Here is an 11,698-nt window from a genome sequence, read left to right on the forward strand (position 1 = left end):
GATGTAGTCGATATAACTATGTGTTCAGCACTTTTGAAATGTACAGCAACAGAATGCAGAACATGGACTGCTCTTACAGTAAGTCAGAACCGTAGAATAAATAAAGGGGGCATATAAGCAGACAATGAAACCTCTTACAATATTAGATGATGACATTTCTCAAAAACAGGTTACACGCTACATGTGCAGCATCGCCGAGTCAGAACAGTAACGTGAGGTGAAAATAGACCAAATTATAAGGGTGAGGCACATGGGCTACTAACAGCTTACTACATAACATACTTAGGCATACTGCAGCTAAGAAAGTAAGTAATACTATCGCCCTTGCATGTTATATAATTTATGCAGCAGCATACAATACATTTTTGGGCTCACCTTGGCTTGTAATGTGCCCACTTAAACATGAAGGTGGCTCAGCGGTTTTGTCATCAGACTTTGTCATCAAAGTTTGGCATTCTCTGGATTAATGGTGGGAACTCCGGAAAAAAAACAGTCACTCAATTGAATAGCAGGCTACTGGTTGCATTGCACTGCATGCAGTTAGCCACTGATTCGTTCCAAATGACTCATTTTACTTTGCAACTCTGCCTAGAAGACCAGCATCCCGGAGTCGCCTCTTCGCTGTTGACGTTGAGACTGGTGTTTTGCGGGTACTATTTAATGAAGCTGCCAGTTGAGGACTTGTGAGGCGTCTGTTTCTCAAACTAGACACTCTAATGTACTTGTCCTCTTGCTCAGTTGTGCCCAGGGGCCTCCCACTCCTCTTTCTATTCTTGTTGGAGCCAGTTTGCTCTGTTCTGTGAAGGGAGTAGTACACAGAGTTGTACTAGATCGCCAGTTTCTTGGCAATTTCTCGCATGGAATAGCCTTAATTTCTCAGAACAAGAATAGACTGACGAGTTTCAGAAGAAAGGTCTTTGTTTATGGCCATTTTGAGCCTGTAATCAAACCCACAAATGCTGACGTTCCAGATACTCAACTAGTCTAAAGAAGGCCAGTTTTATTGCTTCTTTAATCAGAACAACAGTTTTCAGCCGTGCTAACATTATTGCAAAAGGGTTTTCTAATGATCAATAAGTCTTTTAAAATGCTTAACTTGGATTAGATAACACAACGTGCCATTGGAACATGCTGATAATGGGCCTCTGTATGCCTATATAGATATTCCATAAAAAATCATCCGTTTCCAGCTACAATAGTAATTTACAACATTAACAATGTCTACACTGTATTTCTGATCAATTTGATGTTATTTTAATGGACACTTTTTTTTGCTTTTCTTTCAAAAACAAGGACATTTCTAAGTGACCCCAAACTTTTGAACGGTAGTGTATTTCCAACAATCCTTCCTCTGGACAATGATCACTCTCATATTCCACAACACCTAGAAAACATATTGATTTGAACAGGGAAGCTTTAACATTAGGATCAGTGGTGACCTGTCATTCAAGGGCAGGGTTTTGAGCCCCACATTTTTAGCAAAACAAATGTGGGCCTCAAAACCCTGCCCTGAATGACGGGTTGCTAGTGATCCTAATGTTAAAGCGCAGCAATACATATGGATTGCTGGATGATACAGTACAATTACGTACAAGGTTCATAGTCTGTGTCTTGCTTTGACACCCAAGGATGAGGATGAAGGAGACTGGCATGGAGACTAGCATCCCATTGGTATAGAATTGAACGGATGGACGGTTCTTGTGCCAGTCTCATTCGCATCAAGGGTAGTGTGAAATTATTAATCATGTATTTTCTCTCTTCCCTGTTCAAATTAATATGTTTTCTAGGTGTCGTGGAACACACGTGATCATTGTTCCAGAGGAGGGATTGTTGGAAATTGAGTAATTGATTTGAGAATGTTTTAGTATGTTTATAATTATAGAAGTGGATTAGCAGTAGTGACTAATGTGTTATGGGTTAGAATGATTTATGTGCAAATGTATTTGTGTCCGGAGGCAAGGTACATATGGGGCATGTGTTTGAGACAGAATGTCTGCATAAGGGTGTTAATTGCAAAGGCTGGAGGACCGACATCAGTGTATTCTGTGGAGTCCCAAAAACCAAGGCGTTAGCGTTACGGGGAATTGGGAAATGACTGGAGCGGAGATTTATGTGGCTCATAAATTAAGGAAGAGAAGTTCCTGCAGAGTGTAATTAAGAAACATGTGACTCAGAGTTTTGTGAGGTTGGATACTCTTCCAACGCCACTAATATCTCCCCCATTTCTAACAGCCAGCAAACACTTGACATATCTCCCAGAAGATTGGGACCGAGTGACGGTGACAGGAAAGTGTCAGAAGGGGGCTGCTTATAAACCGCTGAGACCCAAAGTTTACACTGGTGCTGTAGGTGTCCGGGAGGGCAGGCAGTGTGCCGCCGGTGATGCGTTGGGCAGACCACACCACCCTCTGGAGATCCCTGCGGTTGCGTGTGGTGCAGTTGCCGTACCAGGCGGTGATACAGCCCGACAGGATGCTCTCAATTGTGCATATGTAAAAGTTTCGGAGGTAGGGAGTATCTGAAAGATTCAGTCCTAAATCTATCGGGGAACAACAAAGGCAATAGGAGATCGGGAGCAGGAGACAATCAATGCAATAGCTATTCTCACAGCAGTCGCTGTAGGGACAGTAACTGAAGGATGCTATAGTAACAGCACGGAACTGGACTATAGCGCAAATGAGGAATATTTTGAAGTATACATCATGGGCAGTGTTAGTGGTAGCATTGTTGGGATAGCATCTTCTGAGGGCATTGATGTTGAAATGTATAAACAGTGCTGAGTTACCACGAGTAGGTAAAGTTGATTAGGGCCACCGCACGTGAATATCGGGAGGCCATGGAGGAGGAAGGAGATGGAGAGCGACGTGAAAATTACATGGCTTGAGAACATCTCTTGTAACCTATGGCCAGAAGGGGAAGACTGGGTAAAAGCATGAGTTTTTTTAGGACCTTCATTTTTGTGGAACGCAGCAGGAAAGGATCCCGAAGGTATAGAGTCAGGCGAAGAGAGAGTGGGAATTGTCATGTCATCAAACTTTGTTTTTTCCAAATATAATTATGTATAGCTTAACGCATTAATAATAGTTATGTTGTGTGTGAGAAACAGACGCCTTACAAGTCCTCAACTGGCAGCTTCATTAAGTAAACTTTTTCAGGACCCTGTCTTTCAAAGATAATTCGTAAAAATCCAAATAACTTCACAGATCTTCATTGTCAAGGGTTTAAACACTGTTTCCCATGCTTGTTCAATGAATCATAAACAATTAATGAACATGCACCTGTTGAACGGTCGTTAAGACACTAACAGCTTACAGATGGTAGGCAATTCAGGTCACAGTTATGAAAACTTAGGACACTAAAGAGGCCTTTCTACTGACTCTGAAAAACACCAAAAGAAAGATGCCCAGCGTACCTGCTCATCTGCGTGAACGTGCCTTAGTCATGCTGCAAGGAGGCATGAGGACTGCAGACGTCACTGGCAACAACGTCGCCTATGGACACAAACCCACCGTCGCTGGACCAGACAGGACTGGCAAAAAGTGCTCTTCACTGACAAGTCGCGGTTTTGTCTTACATGGGGTGATGGTCGGATTCGCGTTTATCGTCGAAGGAATTAGCGTTACACTGAGGCCTGTACTCTGGAGTGGGATCGATTTGGAGGTGGAGGGACCGTCATGGTCTGGGGGGTGTGTCACAGCATCATCGGACTGAGCTTGTTGTCATTGCAGGCAATCTCAACGCTGTGCGTTACTGGGAAGACATCCTCCTCCCTCATGTGGTACCCTTCCTGCACAGCTCATCCTGACATGACCCTCCAGCATGACAATGCCACCAGCCATACTGCTTGTTCTGTGCGTGATTTCCTGCAAGACAGGAATGTCAGTGTTCTGCCATGGCCAGCGAAGAGCCCTAATCCCATTGAGCACCTCTGGGACCTGTTGGATCGGAGGGTGAGGGCAAGGGCCATTCCCCAGAAATGTCCGGGAATTTGCAGGTGCCTTGGTTCAGGAATGGGGTAACATCTCACAGCAGAACTGGCAAATCTGGTGCAGTCCATGAGGAGGAGATGCAGTGCAGTACTTAATGCAGCTGGGAGTTCTGCTACTGAGAAACTCCCAGGTCACCCCTTCTCGCGCTCACCTTTTGTTCCGGCACCTCCGATTTACAAATTAAGCTTGGCGTTGGGCAGACCCCACCACCCTCTGGAGAGCCCTATAGTTGCAGGAGGTGCAGTTGCCATACAGGTGGTGATACAGCCCAACAGGATGCTCTCAATGGTGCATCTGTAAAAGTTTGTGAGGGTCTTAGGGGCCAAGCCAAATTTCTTCAGCCTCATGAGGATACGCCTTCTTCACCACACTGTCTGTATAGGTGGACCATTTCAGATTGTCAGTGATGTGTATGATGTAGAACTTGAGAAACTTTTCACCTTCTCCACTGCGGTCTCATTGATCAAATCAAATTTTATTTGTCACATACACATGGTTAGCAGATGTTAATGCGAGAGTAGCGAAATTCTTGTGCTTCTAGTTCCGACAATGCAGTAGTAACACACGAGTAATCTAACCTAACAATTCCACACTACTACCTTATACACACAAGTGTAAAGGGATAAAGAATATGTACATAAAGATATATGAATGAGTGATGGTACAGAACGGCATAGGCAAGATGCAGTAGATGGTATAGAGTACAGTATATACATATGAGATGAGTAATGTAGGGTATATAAACAAAGTGGCATAGTTTAAAGTGGCTAGTGATACATGTATTACATAAAGATGGCAAGATGCAGTAGATGATATAGAGTACAGTATATACATATACATATGAGATGAGTAATGTAGGGTATGTAAACATTATATTAAGTGGCATTGTTTAAAGTGGCTAGTGATACATTTTTACATAATTTCCATCAATTCCATTATTAAAGTGGCTGGAGTTGAGTCAGTATGTTGGCAGCGGCCACTAAATGTTAGTGGTGGCTGTTTAACAGCTGATGGCTTGAGATAGAAGCGTTTTTTCAGTCTCTCGGTCCTGCTTAGATGCACCTGTACTGACCTCGCCTTCGGATGATAGCGGGGTGAACAGGCAGTGGCTTGGGTGGTTGTTGTCCTTGATGATCTTTATGGCCTTCCTGTGACATCGGGTGGTGTAGGTGTCCTGGAGGGCAGGTAGTTTTGCCCCCGGTGATGCTTGTGCAGACCTCACTACCTCTGGAGAGCCTTACGGTTGTGGGTGGAGCAGTTGCCGTACCAGGCGGTGATACAGCCGCCAGATGCTCTCGATTGTGCATCTGTAGAAGTTTGTGAGTGCTTTTGGTGACAAGCCGAATTTCTTCAGCCTCCTGAGGTTGAAGAGGCGCTGCTGCGCCTTTCTTCACAACGCTGTCTGTGTGGGTGGACCAATGTCAGTTTGTCCGTGATGTGTACACCGAGGAACTTAAAACTTACTACCCTCTCCACTACTGTCCCGTCGATGTGGATAGGGGGGTGCTCCCTCTGCTTTTTCCTGAAGTCCACAACCATCTCATTTGTTTTGTTGACGTTGAGTGTGAGGTTATTTTCCTGACACCACACTCCGAGGGCCCTCACCTCCTCCCTGTAGGCCGTCTCGTCGTTGTTGGTAATCAAGCCTACCACTGTAGTGTCGTCCGCAAACTTGATGATTGAGTTGGAGGCGTGCATGGCCACACAGTCGTGGGTGAACAGGGAGTACAGGAGAGGGCTCAGAACGCACCCTTCTGGGGCCCCAATGTTGAGGATCAGCGGGGTGGAGATGTTGTTACCTACCCTCACCACCTGGGGGCGGCCCGTCAGGAAGTCCAGTACCCAGTTGCACAGGGCGGGGTCGAGACCCAGGGTCTCGAGCTTGATGACGAGTTTGGAGGGTACTATGGTGTTAAATGCTGATCTGTAGTCGATGAACAGCATTCTCACATAGGAATTCCTCTTGTCCAGATGGGTTAGGGCAGTGTGCAGTGTGGTTGCGATTGCGTCGTCTGTGGACCTATTGGGTCGGTAAGCAAATTGGAGTGGGTCTAGGGTGTCAGGTAGGGTGGAGGTGATATGGTCCTTGACTAGTCTCTCCAAGCACTTCATGATGACGGAAGTGAGTGCTACGGGGCGRTAGTCGTTTAGCTCAGTTACCTTACCTTTCTTGGGAACAGGAACAATGGTGGCCCTCTTGAAGCATGTGGGAACAGCAGACTGGGATAAGGATTGATTGAATATGTCCGTAAACACACCAGCCAGCTGGTCTGCGCATGCTCTGAGGACGCGGCTGGAAATGCCGTCTGGGCCTGCAGCCTTGCGAGGGTTAACACGTTTAACAGGTCGGAGGGCCTTAAATGCGTCACGGAATTTAGAATAACAATGATCCAGGGTTTTACCAGCCCTGGTAGCACAATCGATATGCTGATAGAATTGAGGGAGTTTTGTTTTCAGATTAGCCTTGTTAAAATCCCCAGCTACGATGGATGCAGCCTCAGGGTGTGTGGTTTCCAGTTTACATAGAGTCAGATAAAGTTCGTTCAGGGCCATCGMTGTGTCTGCTTGGGGGGGAATATATACGGCTGTGATTATAATCGAAGAGAATTCCCTTGGTAGATAATGCGGTCGACATTTGATTGTGAGGAATTCTAAGTCAGCTGAACAGAATGACTTGAGTTCCTGTATATTGTTATGATCACACCATGTCTCGTTGATCATAAGGCATACCCCCCCGCCCCTCTTCTTACCAGAAAGATGTTTGTTTCTGTCGGCGCGATGCGTGAAGAAACCAGCTGGCTGCACCGACTCTGTTAGCGTCTCTCGAGTGAGCCATGTTTCCGTGAAGCAAACAACGTTACAGTCTCTGATGTCTCTCTGGAATGCTATCCTTGCTCGGATTTCATCAACCTTGTTGTCAAGAGACTGGACATTGGCGAGTAGTATGCTAGGGAGTGGAGCGCGATGTGCCCGTCTCCGAAGCCTGACCAGAAGACTGCTTCGTTTGCCACTTTTACGGCGTCGTTGTTTAGGGTCGCCGGCTGGGATCAGATCCATTGTACTGGGTGGAAGGCAAAACACAGGATCCGCTTCGGGAGAGTCATATTCCTGGTCGTAATGATAGTGAGTTGATGTTGCTCTTATATTCAGTAGTTCCTCCCGACTGTATGTAATGAAACCTAAGATTACCTGGGGTACCAATGTAAGAAATAACACGTAAGAAATAACACGTAAAAAAACAAAATACTGCATAGTTTCCTAGGAACGCGAAGCGAGGCGGCCATCTCTGTCGGCGGCGGAAGTACATGTGGATGTACTGATGTGGATGGGGGAGTGCTCCCTGTGCTGTCTCTTGAAGTCCATGATCAGCTCCTTTGTTTTGTTGACATTAAGGGAGAGGTTATTTTCCTGGCACCACTCTGCCAGGGCCCTCACCTCCTCCCTGTAGGCTGTCCCGTCATTGTTGGTAATCAGGCCTACGACTGTCCTACCTTCACCACCTGGGGGCGGCCCGTCAGGAAGTCCAGGACCCATTTGCACAGGGCGGGGTTCAGACACAGGGCCCCAAGCTTAATGATGAGCTTGGAGGGTACTATGGTGTTGAATGCTGAGCTGTAGTCAATGAACATCATTCTTACATACAACACCAGTCAAAAGTTTGGACACACCTGCCCATGTCTTTATTTTTACTATTTTGTACATTGTAGATTAATAGTGAAGACATCAAAACTATGAAATAACACATATGGAATCATGTAGTAACCAAAAAAGAAAATGTTAAATCAAAATATTTTTTGAAATTTTTGATTCTTCAAAGTAGCCACCCTTTGCCTTGACAGCTTTGCACACTCTTGGCATTCTCTCAACCAGCTTCACCTGGAATGCTATTCATGCTATGGGGTGATAGTCATTTAGTTCAGTTACCTTTGCTTTCTTGGGTACAGGAACAATGGTGGACATCTTGAAGCAAGTGGGGGCATGATAATGGAATTTATATGTTTAAAGTAATAAGAGAATCTGAATGACATTAAGAGTAATGACTAAAGTATTTCACCCTAATAGTTACAGAAGCTTAGACAATGTGTTTAGACATAATACTAGAATATTGTGAGACAGTGAGAACATTGTGTTTGTGTGTGATAAAGAGGAACTGACAACAGACATGTTTTGGTACTGTGAGGCCAAAGGACAGGAGATAAAGTTCCTCCACCCAGGAGGAACAGATGCTCTTGTAGACTTGTAGGCGCGTGTAGGAGTCCTGGCGTCCCTCACGACGCCAGGACAGCGGAGTCAATCACCCACCTTCCGGAGACACCTGAACCCACCTCTTTAAGAGAATACCTAGGATAGGATAAAGTAATCCTTCTGACCCCCCCCCCCCTTAAAAGATTTAGATGCACTATTGTAAAGTGGCTGTTCCACTGGATGTCATAAGGTGAATGCACCAATTTGTAAGTCGCTCTGGATAAGAGCGTCTGCTAAATGACTTAAATGTAAATGTAAATGTAATTTAAAAGGCTATGCGCATTATATGATTTTTAGAGCTCTCATGAATAAACTACAACGAACCTTTTGCATAAGCTGAGTCTTTGCCTAATTATTATTAAACCCAGGGTCTTTCAAACCTCGGGATTGGTCAAAGCTTATTGATTGCTGGTTATTATCATTGGGATTGAAAATTCTCGTGACAGGGCAGCAGACTGGGATAGAGAGAGATTGAATATGTCTGTAAACACTCCAGCCAGCTGGTCTGCACATGCTCTGAGGATTCGGTTAGGGATGCCGTCTGGGCTGGCAGCCTTGTAAGGGTTAACATGCTTAAATGTCTTACGTCGGCCATTGAAAACGAGAGCCCACAGTCCTCGTAAGGTAATACACATAATAGCATGGTTGGCTATATATACACAGTATATAAGCTATGATGATATTGTTGTGGAAATCTTACACAGGGACACTCAAAGTCCATTTTAAATGAATCATTGTTTATTGTCAGCACATTTACATTTACATTTAAGTCATTTAGCAGACGCTCTTATCCAGAGCGACTTACAAATTGTGCATTCACCTTATGATATCCAGTGGAACAACCACTTTACAATAGTGCATCTAACTCTTTTAAGGGGGGGGGGGGGGGTTAGAACGATTACTTTATCCTATCCTAGGTATTCCTTAAAGAGGTGGGGTTTCAGGTGTCTCCGGAAGGTGGTGATTGACTCCGCTGACCTGCGTCGTGAGGGAGTTTGTTCCACCATTGGGTGCCAGAGCAGCGAACAGTTTTTGACTGGCTGAGCGGAACTGTACTTCCTCAGAGGTAGGGAGGCGAGCAGGCCAGAGGTGGATGAACGCAGTGCCCTTGTTTGGGTGTAGGGCCTGATCAGAGCCTGAAGGTACGGAGTGCGCGTTCCCCTCACAGCTCCGTAGGCAAGCACCATGGTCTTGTAGCGGATGCGAGCTTCAACTGGAAGCCAGTGGAGAGAGCGGAGGAGCGGGGTGACGTGAGAGAACTTGGGAAAGTTGAACACCAGACGGGCTGCGGCGTTCTGGATGAGTTGTAGGGTTTAATGGCACAGGCAGGGAGCCCAGCCAACAGCGAGTTGCAGTAATCCAGACGGGAGATGACAAGTGCCTGGATTAGGACCTGCGCCGCTTCCTGCGTGAGGCAGGGTCGAATGTTGTAGAGCATGAACTTTCCCCCTCTGATAACCAGGTGGTGAATCGCATCTCTGCATGTCTGGCAGACATATCAGTGTGGATGACGGATCACCACCTCAAGCTGAACCTCGGCAAGACGGAGCTGCTCTTCCTCCCGGGGAAGGACTGCCCGTTCCATGATCTCGCCATCACGGTTGACAACTCCATTGTGTCCTCTCCCAGAGTGCTAAGACCTTGGCGTGATCTCTGGACAACACCCTGTCGTTCTCAACTAACATCAAGGCGGTGACCCGTTCCTGTAGGTTCATGCTCTACAACATTCGCAGAGTACGACCCTGCCTCACGCAGGAAGCGGCGCAGGTCCTAATCCAGGCACTTGTCATCTCCCGTCTGGATTACTGCAACTCGCTGTTGGCTGGGCTCCCTGCCTGTGCCATTAAACCCCTACAACTCATCCAGAACGCCGCAGCCCGTCTGGTGTTCAACTTTCCCAAGTTCTCTCACGTCACCCCGCTCCTCCGCTCTCTCCACTGGCTTCCAGTTGAAGCTCGCATCCGCTACAAGACCATGGTGCTTGCCTACGGAGCTGTGAGGGGAACGGCACCTCCGTACCTTCAGGCTCTGATCAGGCCCTACACCCAAACAAGGGCACTGCGTTCATCCACCTCTGGCCTGCTCGCCTCCCTACCTCTGAGGAAGTACAGTTCCCGCTCAGCCCAGTCAAAACTGTTCGCTGCTCTGGCACCCCAATGGTGGAACAAACTCCCTCACGACGCCAGGTCAGCGGAGTCAATCACCACCTTCCGGAGACACCTGAAACCCCACCTCTTTAAGGAATACCTAGGATAGGATAAAGTAATCCTTCTAACCCCCCCCCCCCCCTTAAAAGAGTTAGATGCACTATTGTAAAGTGGTTGTTCCACTGGATATCATAAGGTGAATGCACCAATTTGTAAGTCGCTCTGGATAAGAGCGTCTGCTAAATGACTTAAATGTAAATGTAATGAACCTACAGGAACGGGTCACCGCCTTGATGTTAGTTGAGAACACAGGGTGTTGTCCAGGATCACGCCAAGGTTCTTAGCACTCTGGGAGGAGGACACAATGGAGTTGTCAAACCGTGATGGCGAGATCATGGAACGGCAGTCCTTCCCCGGAGGAAGAGCAGCTCCGTCTTACCGAGGTTCAGCTTGAGGTGGTGATCCGTCATCCACACTGATATGTCTGCCAGACATGCAGAGATGCGATTCACCACCTGGTTATCAGAGGGGGGAAAGGAGAAGATTAATTGTGTGTCGTCTGCATAGCAATGATAGGAGAGACCATGTGAGGATATGACAGAGCCAAGTGACTTGGTGTATAGCGAGAATAGGAGAGGGCCTAGAACAGAGCCCTGGGGGACACCAGTGGTGAGAGCACGTGGTGCGGAGACAGATTCTCGCCACGCCACCTGGTAGGAGCGACCTGTCAGGTAGGACGCAATCCAAGCGTGGACCTTGCCGGAGATGCCCAGCTCGGAGAGGGTGGAGAGGAGGATCTGATGGTTCACAGTATCAAAGGCAGCGATAGGTCTAGAAGATGAGAGCAGAGGAGAGAGAGTTAGCTTTAGCAGTGCGGGAGCGCCTCCGTGACACAGAGAAGAGCAGTCTCAGTTGAATGACTAGTCTTGAAACCTGACTGATTTGGATCAAGAAGGTCATTCTGAGAGAGATAGCAGGAGAGCTGGCCAAGGACGGCACGTTCAAGAGTTTTGAGAGAAAAGAAAGAAGGGATACTGGTCTGTAGTTATTGACATCGGAGGGATCGAGTGTAGGTTTTTTCAGAAGGGTGCAACTCTCGCTCTCTTGAAGACGGAAGGGACGTAGCCAGCGGTCAAGATGAGTGTATGAGCGAGGTGAGGTAAGGGAGAAGGTCTCCGGAAATGGTCTGGAGAAGAGAGGAGGGATAGGGTCAAGCGGGCAGGTTGTTGGGCGGCCGGCCGTCACAAGACGCGAGATTTCATCTGGAGAGAGAGGAGAAAGAGGTCAAAGCACAGGGTAGGGCAGTGTGAGCAGAAC

The sequence above is a fragment of the Salvelinus sp. IW2-2015 genome, linkage group LG30 (assembly GCF_002910315.2).
Source record: "Salvelinus sp. IW2-2015 linkage group LG30, ASM291031v2, whole genome shotgun sequence".
NCBI classification, from domain to species: Eukaryota; Metazoa; Chordata; class Actinopteri; order Salmoniformes; family Salmonidae; genus Salvelinus; species Salvelinus sp. IW2-2015.